Raw genomic sequence first — 18,081 nt, forward strand, 5'->3', positions numbered from 1 at the left:
AAAACATCGACTGCTCTACCTTCATCAAAGTGTTTTGTTACAACAAAAAAAAGACATTTCTACAGTATTGTTTCCATTTATTTTATCTTAGCGTAATTACATGGATAATCCAATCACCTCCTCATTCTTGATCTTTGCATTAGATTAGATTACAAATGTTTGTAGATTATGAGGACACGCAGTCTTCTTTTATTGTCATTTAGTGATGCACGCATTGAGAAATGATACAATGTTCCTTCAGAATGATATCACAGAAACACAAGACAAACAAGACTGAAATATTGACAAAGACCATATAATTATAACATATAGTTACAACAGTGCAAAGCAATACCATGATTTGGTAAGAACAGACCATGGGCACGGTAAAAGTCTCAAAGTCTCTCGAAAGTCCCATCATCTCACGCAGACGGAGAAGGAAGAAAAACTCTCCCTGCCATGAGCTTCCAGCACTGCAAACTTGCCGATGCAGCACCCTGGAAGCACCCGACCACAGTCGACTCTTGAGTCCATCCGAAAACTTCAAGCCTTCGACCAGCCCTCCGACACTGAGCACCGAGCACCATCTCTGCCAAGCACTTCGACCCCGGCCCCGGCAACAGGCAGTAGGCAAAGCCAAGGATTTGAGGCCTTCCCCTCCTGAGATTCTCAATCGCACAGTAGCAGCGGCAGCGAAGCAGGCATTTCAGAAGTTTCTCCAGATGTTCTTCTGTGCATCTCACGTCTGTCTCCATCAAATCAGGATTGTGCACGGCATCCTACTTACAAATACGATATAATTTCGGAGCGGCCACGCGCACTGCGTCGTGCTGCCATCTTCTCCTCCCCTTATTCCCTTTCTAATGGTTGCTGCATTGAGACTTTGTGGACTAGTGAAAAAGCAATGCTTCCACAAAATGCCTCTGTCCAAATTTCATAGTTCAGAAGTTTAACATTGACTTTACCTTATTCAATAAATGGATACCAACAATTCAATGTGAGACAAATGGATTTGTTTTAGACCAGCCTCCATTCTCACAGATCTCTGGAACGTTCCTATAGCGATGATGACACTGCCTCAAAGCAATCCGGAGGACTGTATTAAATTCAGATACCACCTGAAATCAGGCAAGTTCTCTGGACACCCATCTCAAGAGTCCACCCAAGAAAGTGGAGTCTGCAGGCCAAACAATGAAGGATGCTGAAGTATCGGAAGTCTAAGTCAAGTTTATTGTCATGCACACAACTCCATGTATACACAGGTACAATGAAAAACACACTTGTAGCAACATCTCAGACATGTATAGAAACATAGAAAACCTACAGCACAATACAGGCCCTTCGGCCCACAAAGTTGTGCCGAACATGTCCCTAACTTAGAAATTACTAGGCTTACCCATAGCCGTCTATTTTTCTAAGCTCCATGTACCTATCCAAAAGTCTCTTAAAAGACCCTATCGTATCCGCCTCCACCACCATTGCCGGAAGCCCATTCCACACACTCACTCACATATACTATCATATAAGCAGCATCCAAAGCATTTTCCAGGCTGGGGCACTTCATTGGCCATTGAAACAGGAGAAAGCCATTCAGCCTAGAAAGGGAATGCTGTCATTCACTGATGATATGACTTATCTGTGACCAAACTTCATCAAATTGACTAATTTTCAGGAAGTGTTATTAAAGATTTTTGTTAACCAGAATTAAAAGAATCAAAGTTTAAAAAAAAATTACACCTATATCACACCTGTGATGGTGTTAGGGATCCTGGGGTGCTCTACAGGAGCATTGAATGAGCTAATCAAGAGGGTATTAGGGCCGATGATCAAAATCTTGGTCGGAGAGCAGCAAAACATCTTAAAGGAGAGAGAGATAGGGAGATGTGAAGCGAGGATTGCAAACCTCAAAGCCTTGGTTTTGAAGAATGGTTAAAATTGACAAGAGGCTATAAGATCATAACACATAGGAGCAGAATTAGGCCATTTGGCCCATTGAGTCTGTCTGCCATTCGGCTATGTCTGATTTATGAATGTTTCTATCATTCATTCTAGCCGGCCAGCGGTTTCGGGGCATCTGCACTGGACTTCAAGGAGAGAGGTCCCAAGTTTGGATCCAGCCAGCCCCTTGCATGCCTTCCATCTGTGCTGGGTTGATAACCGAGCTAATAACTCGACCTCATAAAAAATAGACAAATGTTAGAGAAATGGCAAGGTTTCTGCCCGATGCGCCACAGGGCACAGAAAAGAACACCATCGTTCATTCTATGAGATTTCTTGTTTCGCGGATGTCTATGAAGAGTACGAATTTCAGGTTGTATACTGTATACATTCTCTAATATTCAAATGAACCTTTGAACCAATTTATTTTCCTTCTCAATCCCATTCTCCTGCCTTTGATGCCCTAACTAATTGAGAACCTATCAACTTCCAATTAAAATGTACTCAATGACAATAACCTGGAACAGTGAAGAGCTTTCAGGGGTATTCGGAGCCTGACAAAATTACAAGGCTAGAGAGGACTGAGGTTGTGGGAGGATTTATATGTAAATTTCTGTGTTTTCGAATCAAACTGTCATCAGCAGTGTAAGAGAAATCAGTAAATTGATTTATTATTGTCACATGTTCCAAGGCATACTATTCACACAGATCATTACATCACATCAGCGCATTGAGGTAGCAATGACAGAATCAATAACAGAATGCAGAATAAAGTGTCACAGTTTCAGAAAAAGTGCAGTGCTGGGCATCAATAAGGCCAAAGGCCATAACGAGATAGATTGCATGGTCAAGAGTCTATCTGATTGTACAAGGGAACTGTTTAATAGTCTTATAACAGCAGGATAGAAGCTGTCCTCGAGCCCGCTGTTGTGTTCGTTCAGCTTTTTGTATCTTCTTCTGCATGATGGGAGGGGGCAGAAGGAAGAATGTCTGGGGCAGGTGGCCTCTTTGAATATGTCGTCTGCTTTACCAAGGCAGTGAGGAATGTAGACAGAGTCCATGGAGTGGAGGTTGTGCTGAGCGGAGTCCGCAGCTCTCCGCGGTTTCTTATGGACTCCGGAAACGCAATTACCATGTCAACCTGTGATGCCTTTGGAAAGGACGCTTTCCAAAACAATCAGCGAGGCTCAATGGGGACTTGCCAAATTTCTTCAGCCCTCTGAAGAAGTGCGAACATGGTGGGAAGTGGGTGAACAGACCAATGTGTTTTAGAAGGAGGAGCAGAAGATTAAATTAATTTTTGAATAAAATATAAAATGCAAAGTTGAAATGTCACCAATGCATTTAGAATGAAACCTGAAATCAGGGTAAGATGTAGAATTACACGCAAGTTCACGAAAGAGATGAGCAATGGATGAAGGTGGAAGAAGGAGTAATGTGAAATCAAGTGGCCGTGCAAGATAGATGGAACCACTTTAATATGGCACCACAAGAAAACATTTGATACCACACTCCATGCAAGGTTGTACACTTGGGCTAAGTAAGTTAATACAGAGACTCAATGTTGGAACAGTAGATTGGAGATTGAGAGCAGTGATAGAAATAACTAATTGTGTAACTGACTCCAGCTCACAAGTCTGCAGGGAAAATGAGGAAATGATGTCTGAGATGTTTTGACATTTCCAATCTTGCAGTGAAATTGAATTATGAGTTGGAATGAGAAAAGTAAGAGGAGCTGGGAAGACAAGAGCAATGATCTTAGTTGCTAATCAAGATGGGAATATTGTTGTAGGACGCCTTTAGTGCTTTTGTGGTTCAGGTGCCTTGGTAAATTGCTGAGTTGGTTTATTATTGTTGTATGAAGTGAGGTGCAGTGAAAAACTATCTTTCATGTAATTCAGACAAATCATTTTATTACATCAGTGCATTGAGATAATACAAGGGAAAAATAACAGAAGGTAGAATGAAGTTTTACAGTTACAGAGAATATGCAGTACAGATAGAAATTAAGGTGTGAGGTCAAGAGTCCATTTGGGGAGGCTATCCAATAATCTTAAAACAGTGAGGCAGAAGCTGTTCTTGAGCCTGATGGTACATGCTTTCAAGCTTTTGGGTCTTCCGTCTGATAGGATAGGGGACAAGAGAGAATGTCCATGCTGGGCGAGGGCTTTGGAGAGGGTCCAGAGAAGGTTCATGAGAATGATCATGGGAATGAAAGGGATAATGTGTCAGGGGTGTTTGATGGCTCTGGGCCTGTACTCCCTGGAGTTTAGAAAAATGAAGAGGGATTTTGAATATTGAACAGGCTAGAGAGAGTGGACATAGAGAGGACGTTTCCTTTTGTGGGGGAATTTAGGACCAGAGGGCACAGCCTCAGAATGCAAGGACATCCATTTAGAATTCAGGTGAGGAGGAATTTCTTCGGTCAGAGGGTGGTGAAACTTTGGAATTCATTGCCAAAGATGGCCGTGGAGGCCAAGTTATTGGGTATATTTAAAGCAGAGGTTGATAGCTTCTTGATTAGTAAGGCCGTCAAAAGTTACGGGGGAAGGCAGGAGAATGGGGTTGAGAGGGATAGTAAATCAGCCATGGTGGAATGGCAGAGCAGAATCGATGGGCCGAATGGCTTGATTGTACTCCTATGTCTTATGGGCCGGCTGGTGGCGCGGTGACATCAGCGCCGGACTCCGGAGCGAAGGTTCCCGAGTTCAAATCCAGTCGGGCCGCTCCCGGGCACGCTTTCCATCCGTGCCGGGTAGAGTGTCGAGCTCGCAATTCGGCCTCATAAAAAAAATCTGCGCTGTGAGAAGGACGTGAGGACCACTCACAGAACCTTTCCTCCAAGACAACCACTTGAAAAAGTGGTTGTTGAGGCTCTGGCAGAGTATGGCACACAACAAAAAATGTCTTATGGTCTTTGATTATTTTGGCTGCTTTACTGAGGCAGTTGGAAGTGTAGACAGAGCCCATGGAGGGGAGGCTAGTTTCCATGGTGTATTGAGCTGTGTCCACACACTTAGTTGTTTCGTGCTCATGGCTCGTGATGCCATAGCGCACTGCATTATACATTAACAGTTCCGTAGAACGGACACCCTCCTACAACACTCCCATTTCTGTCTCTCCGTGAAACCAAGGGTCTGGGATAAGATTGAGTGCAGTATAAAAACTGCTCAGCCTTTCCACAAGGGGTCACCCACTGACTGGGGCTTCTATGTCAGCACTTTGTAACAGCTGGTCATTGCTCACATCACTCTGACAGAGGGAGACCTCTGCCATCCATTAGTGAAGTGACTGTTATCACTGAAATGGCATGTAAAGGTCAAGGGTGAAGTTTTGGCTGCTGTGTGATTCACACCATCAGCTTTCACTCTGTCACATCTCGATTCTGGCTGCTGGACGCGAGAGGTGATCCTAAGGTTTTTGGTACAATTAATGCAGTATAAATAGAACACAGAGATTAATGTCCGCAAATGTTAATCTGACAGCTTTCCACTTGTCGAGATGAATGGGCTGCCACTTCAGGTTATCTCCAGGTTTTCTGAGAAACGGTGACCACTGACAAACATGCTTTCTCAAGCCCTGGATTCCCCCCGCAAACTTCTTTGTCTCTTTCTTCCTCTACCTCAAGGAGATCCTCAAAAACAACCTCTCTGAGGAGGCTATGGCCACTACCCTAACGGGGTGAGGGTCAGTGCTAGGTTATGCTTGACATAGCTCTGTATTCGCTGAGGATGTTCACTGTCGGACACTATATGAAAGCAGTTTGTTGTTGTGGCACCTACTTGTTAGTGCCAGTTGTAGCATGTGGAATTTAGTGACATTTTCAAATCTGGACTCCAAAGTAGCAATAATTATGTATTGTTGGGTCTATACAAAGGCAATCAAGTCAATTGCCTGACAGTTTCAGGGAGCTGGTTCGATCCCGACCTCTGAAGCTGTCTGCACAGTATTTGTACAGTTCGCCCGAGACTCTGTTTGCTCCCCGGGCACTCCTGCCACTTAGTAACCAAGGAACTATAACATTCACAGCCATCTAAACAAGCTTCTGAATGTTTAATCTAACCACTTTGCCAAGAAGTGCCAAACAATGGAAGCTTGCATGCACAACCTACCTAAATATAAGCACTAAGTGTGTGCTTATTTGTCAGTCACATCTGAATTCTCAATTACCCATGTGATTGACATTTTACTCAAAGCTGCATTGACTGCCCAGAATTTTGAATGAACTCATTTCTGTAATTGTTACAAATCCTGGTGCTCCTACTGTTCTACTGATACAAAAAGCAGAAAGGGCTGGAAATACTCAGCAGATCAAGCAGCGTCTGTGGAGAGAGAAAAACACAAGAGCTTTAGTTTCAGTCCAAGCACCAATATCAGATCTCCAGAACTGAGCTTCGCTTCAAACTATATATTACGCTCTGCAGATTCCATGTGACGGGCTATTACCATCACGTGGAAAGCTCCTCCCAGCTCTCTGGTATCGATAATAGTTCACTCCAGCCATGTGGTGCCAAGGGAATGTTGCACTGTCATGAATTCTCGTCTTTTGGACAAGATGCCAAGTCAACCTGCTCTCTCAGGTGGGCTCAAACAATCCATGCTATTAGAGAAGAGCAGGGGAGTTATTCTCGTTTTCCCAACCAATGTTTATCCCTCAACCAAGATCTCAAAACACAGCTTATCTGGTTATCGTCGCACTGCAGATTGTGGGATCTTGCCATGCATATTTAAAAATATATATTTTCTTTATTTAGAGATAACAGGCCCGTCTGGCCCAACATGCCCATACCACACAAGTATATCCATGATTGCTAGAACTGCATTTGCCTTCCTCACCACCGACTCAACCTACAAGTTAACCTTCAGGGAATTCTGCACGAGGGTTCCCAAGTCCCTTTGCTCCTAAGATTTTTTAAATTTTCTCCCCGTTTAGAAAGTAGTCTACACTTTACATTAAGGGAAGCATGAATCAGGTGAGAACATGCATTATGGTAAAATAATTAGAATTATCTTCCAGAATAGCAGTGGGATTTAGGGATGAATGGCCTTCTCCAGCTCCTATTCCTTTGCCTATTTTGTAAAAAAAATTAAGTTGTGAATCACCTAAAGAGTGCAGTCAGTAAGCCAGAGAGGGTTCTGTAAGACTGTTAAATACTGAGTAGGATTTTATGGGGTTTCATAACAATGTAACCATTGCAAAACTTCAAATCAACTTCAGATGAGAGTAATTTGGACAGAGATCCCAAAGAAAATAAATTTTTGGTGAGAAATCGAATAATTCACTGGGGAAAAAGGAGGAAATTAAGGTGGAATTATTAAGATAGGCAGCAAACCAATTCAGGCTGATTTTAATTGCCAGGATATAATGAGCAATCTCTTTCAATAAGAAGAGATAAATCCATTGTTAAACTGGACTGTTTATTGGCAATCAAACCAGGGAAAAGTTCATGTTTGCTCTAATTAGTCAATCTCAAATCATTTGGGAACATTTGAACTCTAGTGATCAGTATTTTCAAGGAAAAGATTATAGAATTAACAGATGTCATGTCCTAAAAGTACTGACCTAATGAGTGGGAAGAATACTTTGGATGATTACTCAGGATTCAATTAGTTCTGATGACAGAACAGAATTTTTCATTAAACTTCCGCAGCCAGTGAGTGTAAAGCTCCCAAGCTTTGAATTCTGCTATCTAACTATATCTCTCACTTGAATTCCTGGATAGAGTACAACAAAAAACCGCCTGTAATGAACAATTCAATCCCATTAGTTTCAGTTCCTTTAACCACAAAATATATATCATCTCCCTCTGAGGATCAGCCTTCTTCTGAATCATTTGTCATTCAAAGCCACCATGACACCCAGGCCCTCCTTTACAAAGAACACACGGCTGTACTCTACTTTCTCAGTTCATGTAGATTCAGCATGCCATCTAAAACTTTGACAAACTTCTACAGAGTATTGAGCAGACCACCTTCTTTCTGCAAAGTAATGCTGTGGGATCTTGTAAATCCACCTGAGACTGCAGTTTGTCTAGAGTTCGGTTTAACACCTTAACAATGGATGAGACTACTGACTGTGCAAATTCAGCCTGGGTTTTAATCTCAAGCCCATGGAGGGGGACACGAATGGAGGGAAGGGAGAATCATGGTTGTTGACTATATGCTTCCTTACTCTTTTTCCTCTCCCTTTGTCTGCTTTCATCTATCTATCACCACCAACTTTCTTCCAACTCCTGTCCCGCTCACCTTTCTGGCACTACCTGCTAGATATCTTGCGTCCCTCCTCAGTCCACCAATCACCTTTCTCATCATTCTGCTCCTTATTGGTCATCTCGCCTCTCCACCCTCCATCCTGATGGAGGGTTTCAACCTGAAACGTCGGCAATTCCTTTCCTCTTGCAGATGCAGCTCAACTCACCGAGCTATTCCAGCAGTTCGCTTGTTACTACAAAACCTGTTTGACCAGGTCACACTAACTCCATCCAGATCATGAATAAATGCAGTCTGCAAAACCAAGGTTCAACCTCTGCTTTCTGGTAGTCAAGGGTAACTAGTACTTTCAAAAATTAGTTCTGGTTCCACTTACTTCATCAATTTATTATCCACCTAACAACTTCCTTCTTGATCTCGGGTGTTCAGTTTAGCCAGGCTTTTTGGAGGGATCAGATGCGTGCTTAATGTTAAACTACACTTCAGCTATATTCATTTCATCCCTTGACCTTTGCCCTTTCCCTCTCAAGACTAACTCCACACCGCTGGATATGAGGAGCCCTCCAGAAGTACAGAGGTAGCCTTCAAACAGATACTTTACATTTTTTTTTCAGTAGCAATTATCTCCTTCTCATACATTGACTGACTAGCCATTTACAAAAACATCATTAGAGGGAAAAAGAGCTGGATGAGTGTCCTAAAATGTTCCACCACTAAATCCCCCCTTCTGGTTTCATTTCTTGTAGTAAATGCAGCAGAATTCCATCCAAACCCAATGCTTTGCAAACCCAACAGTAAATCCGACGTCTCATTTAGCATGTTGCTTTTGGACTCCCCTTTTCCTATAATTCCTTATGCTATTTCTGCCAGCTTGGATTCAAGATGAGAATCAGTATTTACATTTTCAATTTTAAAAATCAGCAAAAAATAATAATTTAGATATTTCCATTTCTACTTTACCTCAATTACTCTAAAGGGACCTGTTTGATGTTAAAATCCACATGCACCATTAACAGTTTATTTTTTCCATGGTAATTTTAGTTTTATTTGCTTTTTCTCTGCCTTCTGTGCAGATTATTCTTTCACTGTTTCTTAAAAGCCAAAGAAGCCTGGGTTTAAGTCCTCTTATCGGGGACCTGAAGCCAGGATCTAAGCCCGCACGTCAATCTGGAACTGAGGGGCAGCAACATTGTCAGAGGTGTCCTCTTTGGATGAATACTAAACCTCTTCGGTGGCTGGCTGCAAAAGATCTTGTGACAGGTACAGTTTGAAGAAGAGCTGGCCACTTTGATCTCATGTTTATTCTCAACATCACTCCATACAAAATAGCTTTATGTGAATGCGAATGAGGTGTGGGAACAAATAAGCAGAGGCAAAAAATTAGCATTGGAGAAGTTAGTGGGACTCAAAAGTGATAAATCCCTGTGACCTAATTAACAGCATCCAAGGATTTTGAAGAAAATTATTAATGGATGCTCTGATTGCTACCTTCCAAAATTTACTATGTTCTAGAATAGATTGGAAGGCAGTAACTGTAACTATACTATTTAAGAAAAGGAGATAGAAAACACGGCGATAGATGAGACCACCAGTGTAGGTATCTGGGGCAACACAAGTGGCACTGGAACACTGGGGGCAGCCCTGGACTCCCTACCCAAGGAAGATGATAATTGTGATAGAGGGAGTGCTGTAAAATTTTAGTAGAATGATTTCTTAAATAGCACATTTCTCATATGAGGACATTTTCCAGAATGGACTTGTTTTGAATTGAATTGATTTTATTACTTACATCCTTCACCTAAATGAGGAGTAAAAATCTTTAGGTTACGTCTCCGTCTAAATGTGCAATGTGCAATTTACAGTAATTTATAATAAATAATATATACAACAGGACAGTCAATATAACATAGAAATACAATTGTATCAGTGTGAATTAAGCAGTCTGATGGCCTGGTGGAAGAAGCAGTCCCGGAGCCTGTTGGTCCTGGCTTTTATGTTGCGGTTATATTTCCCGGATGGTAGCAGCTGGAACAGTTTGTGGTTCGGGTGACTTGGGTCCCCAGTGATCCTTCAGACCCTTTTTACACACCTGTCTCTGTAAATGTCCTGAATAGTGGGAAGCTCACATCTACAGCTGTGCTGGGCTGTCCGCACCACTCTCTGCAGAGTCCTGCGATTAAGGGAGGTACAGTTCCCATACCAGGCAGTGATGCAGCCAGCCAGGATGTTCTCAACTGTGCCCTGGTAGAAAGGATTTGGGGACCCATACCAAACTTCTTCAACCGCCTGAGGTGAAAGAGGCCATGTTGTGCTTTTTCACCACACAGCCGATACGTACAGACCACGTGAGATCCATAGAAACCATAGAAACCATAGAAACTACAGCACAGAAACAGGCCTTTTGGCCCTTCTTGGCTGTGCCGAACCATTTTCTGCCTAGTCCCACTGACCTGCACATGGACCATATCCCTCCATATACCTCCCATCCATGTATCTGTCCAATTTATTCTTAAATGTTAAAAAAGAACCCGCATTTACCACCTCGTCTGGCAGCTCATTCCATACTCCCACCACTCTCTGTGTGAAGAAGCCCCCCCCAATGTTCCCTTTAAACTTTTCCCCCCTCACCCTAAACCCATGTTCTCTGGTTTTTTTCTCCCCTTGCCTCAGTGGAAAAAGCCTGCTTGCATTCACTCTATCTATACCCATCATAATTTTATATACCTCTATCAAATCTTCCCTCATTCTTCTACGCTCCAGGGAATAAAGTCCCAACCTATTCAACCTTTCTCTGTAACTGAGTTTCTCAAGTCCCGGCAACATCCTTGTAAACCTTCTCTGCACTCTTTCAACCTTATTTATATCCTTCCTATAATTTGGTGACCAAAACTGAACACAATACTCCAGATTCGGCCTCACCAATGCCTTATACAACCTCATCATAACATTCCAGCTCTTATACTCAATACTTTGATTAATAAAGGCCAATGTACCAAAAGCTCTCTTTACGACCCTATCTACCTGTGACGACACTTTTAGGGAATTTTGTATCTGTATTCCCAGATCCCTCTGTTCCACTGCACTCCTCAGTGCCTTACCATTAACCCTGTATGTTCTATGTTGGTTTGTCCTTCCAACGTGCAATACCTCACACTTGTCAGTATTAAACTCCATCTACCATTTTTCAACCCATTTTTCCAGCTGGTCCAAGTCCCTCTGCAGGCTCTGAAAACCTTCCTCACTGTCTTCTACACTTCCAATCTTTGTATCATCAGCAAACTTGCTGATCCAATTTACCACATTATCATCCAGATCATTGATATAGATGACACACCACTCCCTGTGGCACACCACTAGTCACAGGCCTCCACTCAGAGAAGCAATTCTCTACCACCACTCTCTGGTTTCTTCCATCGAGCCAATGTCTAATCCAATTTACCACCTCTCCATGTATACCTAGCGACTGAATTTTCCTAACTAACCTCCCATGCAGGACCTTGTCAAAGGTCTTACTGAAGTCCATGTAGACAATATCCACTGCCTTCCCTTCATCCACTTTCCTGGTAACCTCCTCGAAAAACTCCAATAGATTGGTTAAACATGACCTACCACGCACAAAGCCATGTTGACTCTCCCTAATAAGTCCCAGTCTATCCAAATGATTGTAGATCCTGTCTCTTAGTACTCCCTCCAATAACTTACCTACTACCGACGTTAAACTTACTGGCCTATAATTTCCCGTATTACTTTTCGATCCTTTTTTAAACAATGGAACAACATGAGCCACTCTCCAATCCTCCGGCACCTCAGCTGTAGACAGCGACATTTTAAATATTTCTGCCAGGGCCCCTGCAATTGCAACACTAGTCTCCTTCAAGGTCCGAGAGAACACCCTGTCAGGTCCCGGGGATTTATCCACTTTAATTTTCCTCAAGACAGCAAGGACCTCCTCCTTTTCGATCTGTACAGTCTCCATGATCTCACTACTTGTTTCCCTTAATTCCATAGACTTCATGCCAGTTTCCTTAGTAAACACAGATGCAAAAAACCTATTTAAGATCTCCCCCATTTCCTTTGGTTCCGCACATAGCCGACCACTCTGATCTTCAAGAGGACCAATTTTATCCCTTACAATCCTTTTGCTCTTAATATACCTGTAAAAGCTCTTTGGATTATCCTTCACTTTGACTGCCAAGGCAACCTCATGTCTTCTTTTAGCCCTCCTGATTTCTTTCTTAAGTATTTTCTTGCACTTCTTATACTCCTCAAGCACCTTATTTACTCCCTGCTTCCTATACACGTCATACAACTCCCCCTTCTTCTTTATCAGAGTTGCAATATCCCTTGAGAACCAAGGTTCCTTATTCCTATTCACCTTGCCTTTAATCCTGACAGGAACATACAAATTCTGCACTCTCAAAATTTCTGCTTTGAAGGCTTCCCACCTACCGATCACATCCATGCCAGAGAACAACCTGTCCCAATCCACATTTTTTAGATCCTTTCTCATTTCTTCAAATTTGGCCTTCTTCCAGTTCAGAACCTCAACCCTAGGACCAGATCTATCCTTGTCCATGATCAAGTTGAAACTAATGGTGTTATGATCACTGGAACCAAAGTGCTCCCCTACACAGACTTCTGTCACTTGTCCTAACTCGTTTCCTAACAGGAGGTCCAATATTGCATCCCCTCTAGTTGGTCCCTCTAAATATTGATTTAGAAAACTTTCCTGAACACATTTTACAAACTCTAAACCATCTAGACCCCTGACAGTATGGGAGACCCAATCAATATATGGAAAATTAAAATCCCCTACCACCACAACTTTATGTTTCCTGCAGTTGCCTGCTATCTCTCTGCAGATTTGCACTTCCAATTCTCTTTGACTATTGGGTGGTCTGTAATACAATCCCACTAATGTGGCCATACCTTTCCTGTTTCTCAGCTCCACCCACAAGGACTCAGTAGACAAGCCCTCTAATCTGTCCTGCCTGAGCACTGCTGTAATATTTTCCCTAACAAGCAATGCTACTCCCCCACCTTTCATTCCTCTGCCTCGATCACATCTGAAACATCGGAACCCTGGGATATTAAGCTGCCAGTCCTGCCCTCAGTGATGTGTATGCCAAGGAATTTAAAGCTGTTCACCCTCTCAACCCCAGATCCATTGATGTCAATAGGGATTAGCCTGTCTCCATTCCTCCTATAGTCTACAACCAGCTCCCTTGTTTTTGCAACATTGAGGGAGAGGTTGTTTTCTTGACACCACTCTGTCAGCGTGATGACTTCTTCTCTGTAAGCAATCTCGTTATTATCTGAGATTAGGCCAATCAATGTAGTATCATCAGCAAAATTAATTAGCAGATTGGAGCTGTGGGTGGCAACACAGTCATGGGTGTACACAGAGTAAAGGAGGGGGTTTAGGACACAGCCCTGAGGGGCAGCTGTGTTGAGGGTCAGAAGGGCAGAGGTGAGGGAGCCCTCTCTTACCATTTGTCAACTCACTCAACTTCTCTTGAGTTCAGAAGAATGACAGGTGACCTCATTGAAATGTAGAAAATTCTTACAGGGCCCAACAGATGAGGAGAATTTCTTCATCCAGAGGATGTTTGCTAAGAGGACGATGGCTCAATTGCTGAGTGCAGTCAGGGTGGGGATTTTTAAAGATTAAGGGATTCAGGGATATGGGCATGCCCTGGGTGCTGGAGGTCCTTAAGAAGACTGAGTGATTAAGAGTTCATCATTACTGTACAAAAGAAGAAGAGAGAATGACCAAGTCAAGAGGACTCATTGATTATGTTGGTTGCTTTCACCGGGCACTGGGAAGTATCGACAGAGAGAATGGAGGGGAGGTTAGGGTAAGAAACATTGTGGGAGTTAGCTAATGGGAACCCCTTGGTGACCTCAGCTGGTCGGGTCTCTTCGCATCGGCTGCTACAATGTGCCACTGACCTATTATTAACTAGTCTGATCAGCACCTTTGTGTGGTCGTTTGATGGTTTAGTTTCCTGGCAGCCACTGAATGTACACTGTAACACTCACGACAATTCGCTTTTAACTGCATTCTCTGTAACTGAATAAAGAAAATAAATATGCCTCCCAGCCCTGGCTCAGGCTCTGAGCATGTTTAGTTTCAGTTACTATAAGCATTTAATCAGATGACTGCATTCAATGGCTTTGATTGACTCATAACATAAGTTGCCAGGGCTTTAAGCATTTTCTTGCTGTTGACCTGGCCAATTCACTTCAAACAACAGGGTCTTTACTTACATTTTCCTTGTTCACAACTTGAGGGCTTGATTCCTGACCATCTCTAACCCAATCCCAGCCCCTACCATCGAGAGCACAGGGTGACTCCCTATTCTCTGAATGTCACATTCACAGGACTGCTGACTGCTTACAGTCACCTCAGCCCTACCCTGTACCTGCATCTCAACACAAATGTTATCATCTCTTCCAAGTGGTGAAGTATCCAGCATTGTTTGGTCAGTTCGCATTCTTTCTCTATGTTCTGTCCTGGCTTCAGGTCCAGCCTTTAACAAAGCAAAGCAGGAGGCCATTCAGCCTATTATACTGGTATTGGATCATTGGTCATGGTCCCCGATTAAATCCCTCCTTGCTCCACTTCAGATCTTCAACAATTCCCAGTTTTTTATGCTTTTTTTACAATCCACCTTTGGTAGTTCCTGTTGAACTTTTACATCTCCCCTATCAAGCAGCACATCTCAAATCAAGGCAATTTGCCGCTGAGAAACGTTTTCTGGTTTGAAATCTAGTCAACAGAACAAGTTGGTCACACTGGAGCATTGATAATGAAGGGGTTCCAGTCCAGCTATAAGCACCTTGCTCAACCTCCAGACTCCACAATGCACAGTTAGACTTGAATAAACTGTTGCTAAAGAATTATTGAAACATTAGAAACATAGAAGACCTACAGCACAATACAGGCCCTTTGTCCCAACACTGTGCTGAACATGTACTTACTTAGAAGTTACCTAGGGTTACCCATCACCCTCTATTTTTCTAAGCTCCTATCATACCCGCCTCCACCACCATTGCCGGCAGCCCATTCCACGCACTCACTACTCTCTGCGTAAAAAAATTTACCCCTGACATCTCCTCTCTACCTAGTCCCCAACACTTTAAACCTGTGCCCTCTTGTGACAACTGTTTCAGCCCTGGGAAAATGACTATCCACACGATCAATGCCTCTCATCATCTTATACACCTCTACCAGGTCACCTCTCATCCTCCACCGCTCCAAGGAGAAAAGGCCAAGTTCACTCAACCTATTCTCATAAGGCATGCTTCCCAATCCAGGCAACATCCTCGTAAATCTCCTCTGCACCCTTTCTATGGTTTCCACATCCTTCCTGTAGTGAGGTGACCAGAACTGAGCACAGTACTCCAAGTGGGGTCTGACCAGGGTCGTATATAGCTGTAACTTTACCTCTCAGCTCTTAAACTCAATCCCACGGTTGATGAAGGCCAATGCACCGTATGCCTTCTTAGTCACAGAGTCAACCTGGATTCAGACCCCAAGATCCTTCTGGTCCTCCACACTGTCAACAACCTTACCAATAATACTATATTCTGCCATTATTAGGCTGATGTTGCTTTCAGGAACTCCCAAAGAATGCAGGCTGGGCAATTGCATTCCCAGAACGGTTACAGGCATCAGGATTAAACAGAGTACGTGAGATGTCAATCTGTCTGTCCAATGCACTTTGTGAACGGGATGAGAAGGCCCTGGTGGGAACAGTACCAATCCTTCAGAGGAATCTCTGCACCACAAGGCTCAAATCATCAGGCTACAGAAAGTCTGTGTGCATTCTCTTGGATATTAAAGACCAAGAGGTGGTCTAATTTATGTGCTGGAGTAAAAATGATAGATCGAGGCATGGTCCTTGCACTTTCATATTCATATTCAAAGGTTGTAGCATTTTAAAAGTATAATTTTATTAATAAATATCAAACTACTCTTATACAAAACAATGTCCATAGAAACTGCCTGAAAGTTGAAAGACTGCAAATGCCGAAAACCTGAAATATAAACAGAAATTGTAGGAAATACTCAGCAAGTCAGACATCATCCGTGAAGAGAGAAGAAAAGAGTTTATCTTCCAAGCTGAAGACTTTTTAGCAGAACTGGGAAACAGAGAAAACAGGGTGATATGAAGCTGCAGTTGGTGGGTGGGGAGGGGAGGGGAGGGGTGGGAGGAGCTGCACGAGATTCCTTCCACTGTGTCAAAGCAAGAGAAAAGTTCTGTGTACAGACATCTTCTGATGCCTCTGGACACATCTTCAGTGATGTCCCTGGAATCATCGGGTGTTTCGGGTCTTTCAACATCATACAACCTCCTCCAGGTGATCCAGCTGGGGCCGATCAGACCCCAGCTTGTGTCCAGATGGCTAGCTACTTATGACTCCATGGCTCCCCTCTTTTGAGCCACAGCCATCTTGAGGCCCTCTCTGCCGCATCGGTGGTACTACGGATGGCATCCTCTTCCTCTCTCCCTCGATGCCCAAATTGCTGAAGGCTCTAGCTAAAGAATGGGCTGTGAATCCCGTACAACCAACCTCCACTGGGAGACACCTCGCTCTCCATCCAGCCGGCTGACAGTTGCTGACCAGTCCTGCATACTTGGAGAGCTTCCTTTCAAAGGCCTCTTCCAAGCTATCTTCCCATGGGACTGTCAGCTCCAGCAGCACCACTTGCTTAGTTGACTCAGACACCAGGACAATGTCTGGTCGCAGGGTGGTGGCTGTGATATGGTTGGGGAACTTCAGCTGCTCTTCGAGGTCCACCAACAGCTGCCAGTCCCTTGCAGAGGTCAGAATGCCTGCAAATGTTCTTTTGGCAGGTATTGGCTGCTCCCCAACTCTGACAAAGGCAATGGTCTGCTTGGAGGGTCGGGATCGCTTCGCCCACTCAACTCCTGCGCTGATGGCTTCAGCGGTGGTCTTCAGGACCTGATCATGCCTCCATCTGTACCATCCCTCACCAAGTGCCCTTGCGCAGCCACTGAGGATGTGCTCCAGGGTTCCTCGCTTGGAGCACAGTGGGCATGCAGATGACTCTGCCTTGCTCATGTGTGCAGGTTTGATGGGCTTGGAAGCACATCATATACTGCCTGGATGAGAAACTGGACGTGGTATGGTTCAGCTACCTTCGGATCACTTGAGTCCCTGTACTGTACCACTTCTCTGGCTCCTGTCACCTTGAATTCTTCCTCCAAGGATTTGAAGGGCAGTGGCAGTTTGTTGTGGTGTCCATAGAGTGCGATGCTACTCAGGCTCTTTGGCAGCCCCAGCCATCTCCTGAAGAGATTGCTAATCTTCCTCTCCAAGGTTGGTGTGTGGGGAGGGGAGGGGTGGGAGGAGCTGCACAAGACAAGATCCATTCCACTGTGTCAAACCAAGAGAAAAATTCGAAGTACTCTGTTTAGGACTATCGGCAAGGGAAATCCTGACCATTCCCCCAGAAAACTATGGGCTTAGGGAGTCAGGGTGTGGTTGGTGCTTTCAAAAGCAAAATTGTTAGTGTTTCTTAGGAAAGGGGTGATTAGACAGGGCATGGTTTAATTGAAAACAGAGAACTACTTGAAGAGGTGAATAACCTCCTCTTGTTCCACTGCTTCTATAAAGGGTAAACATTAGTATTATCCCACTACAAAATAATTCTTCAATTAACTTTGATGTTCCTTGAGCAGTCAAAATGGAACTGGGGTGTTTCTCCAAGGCTTGTGAAATGTTATTGTTAAAACAGATGCAAGTCTTGCGACCACAATTAAAACCAGTATCCTATTTACCATCTAAAAAACAATAGATATTCCTGGCAATATTGAGCTGTTTCCTAAGCCCTTTTGCGCCCAGAGGGAAAGGACAGACATCTGCTCTGTATGTAACACTGGCAATGCGTCAATAGGATCTATTCATTGCAATTGTAGTTTA

The sequence above is a fragment of the Mobula birostris genome, chromosome 1 (genome assembly GCF_030028105.1).
Source record: "Mobula birostris isolate sMobBir1 chromosome 1, sMobBir1.hap1, whole genome shotgun sequence".
Taxonomy (NCBI): Eukaryota; Metazoa; Chordata; class Chondrichthyes; order Myliobatiformes; family Myliobatidae; genus Mobula; species Mobula birostris.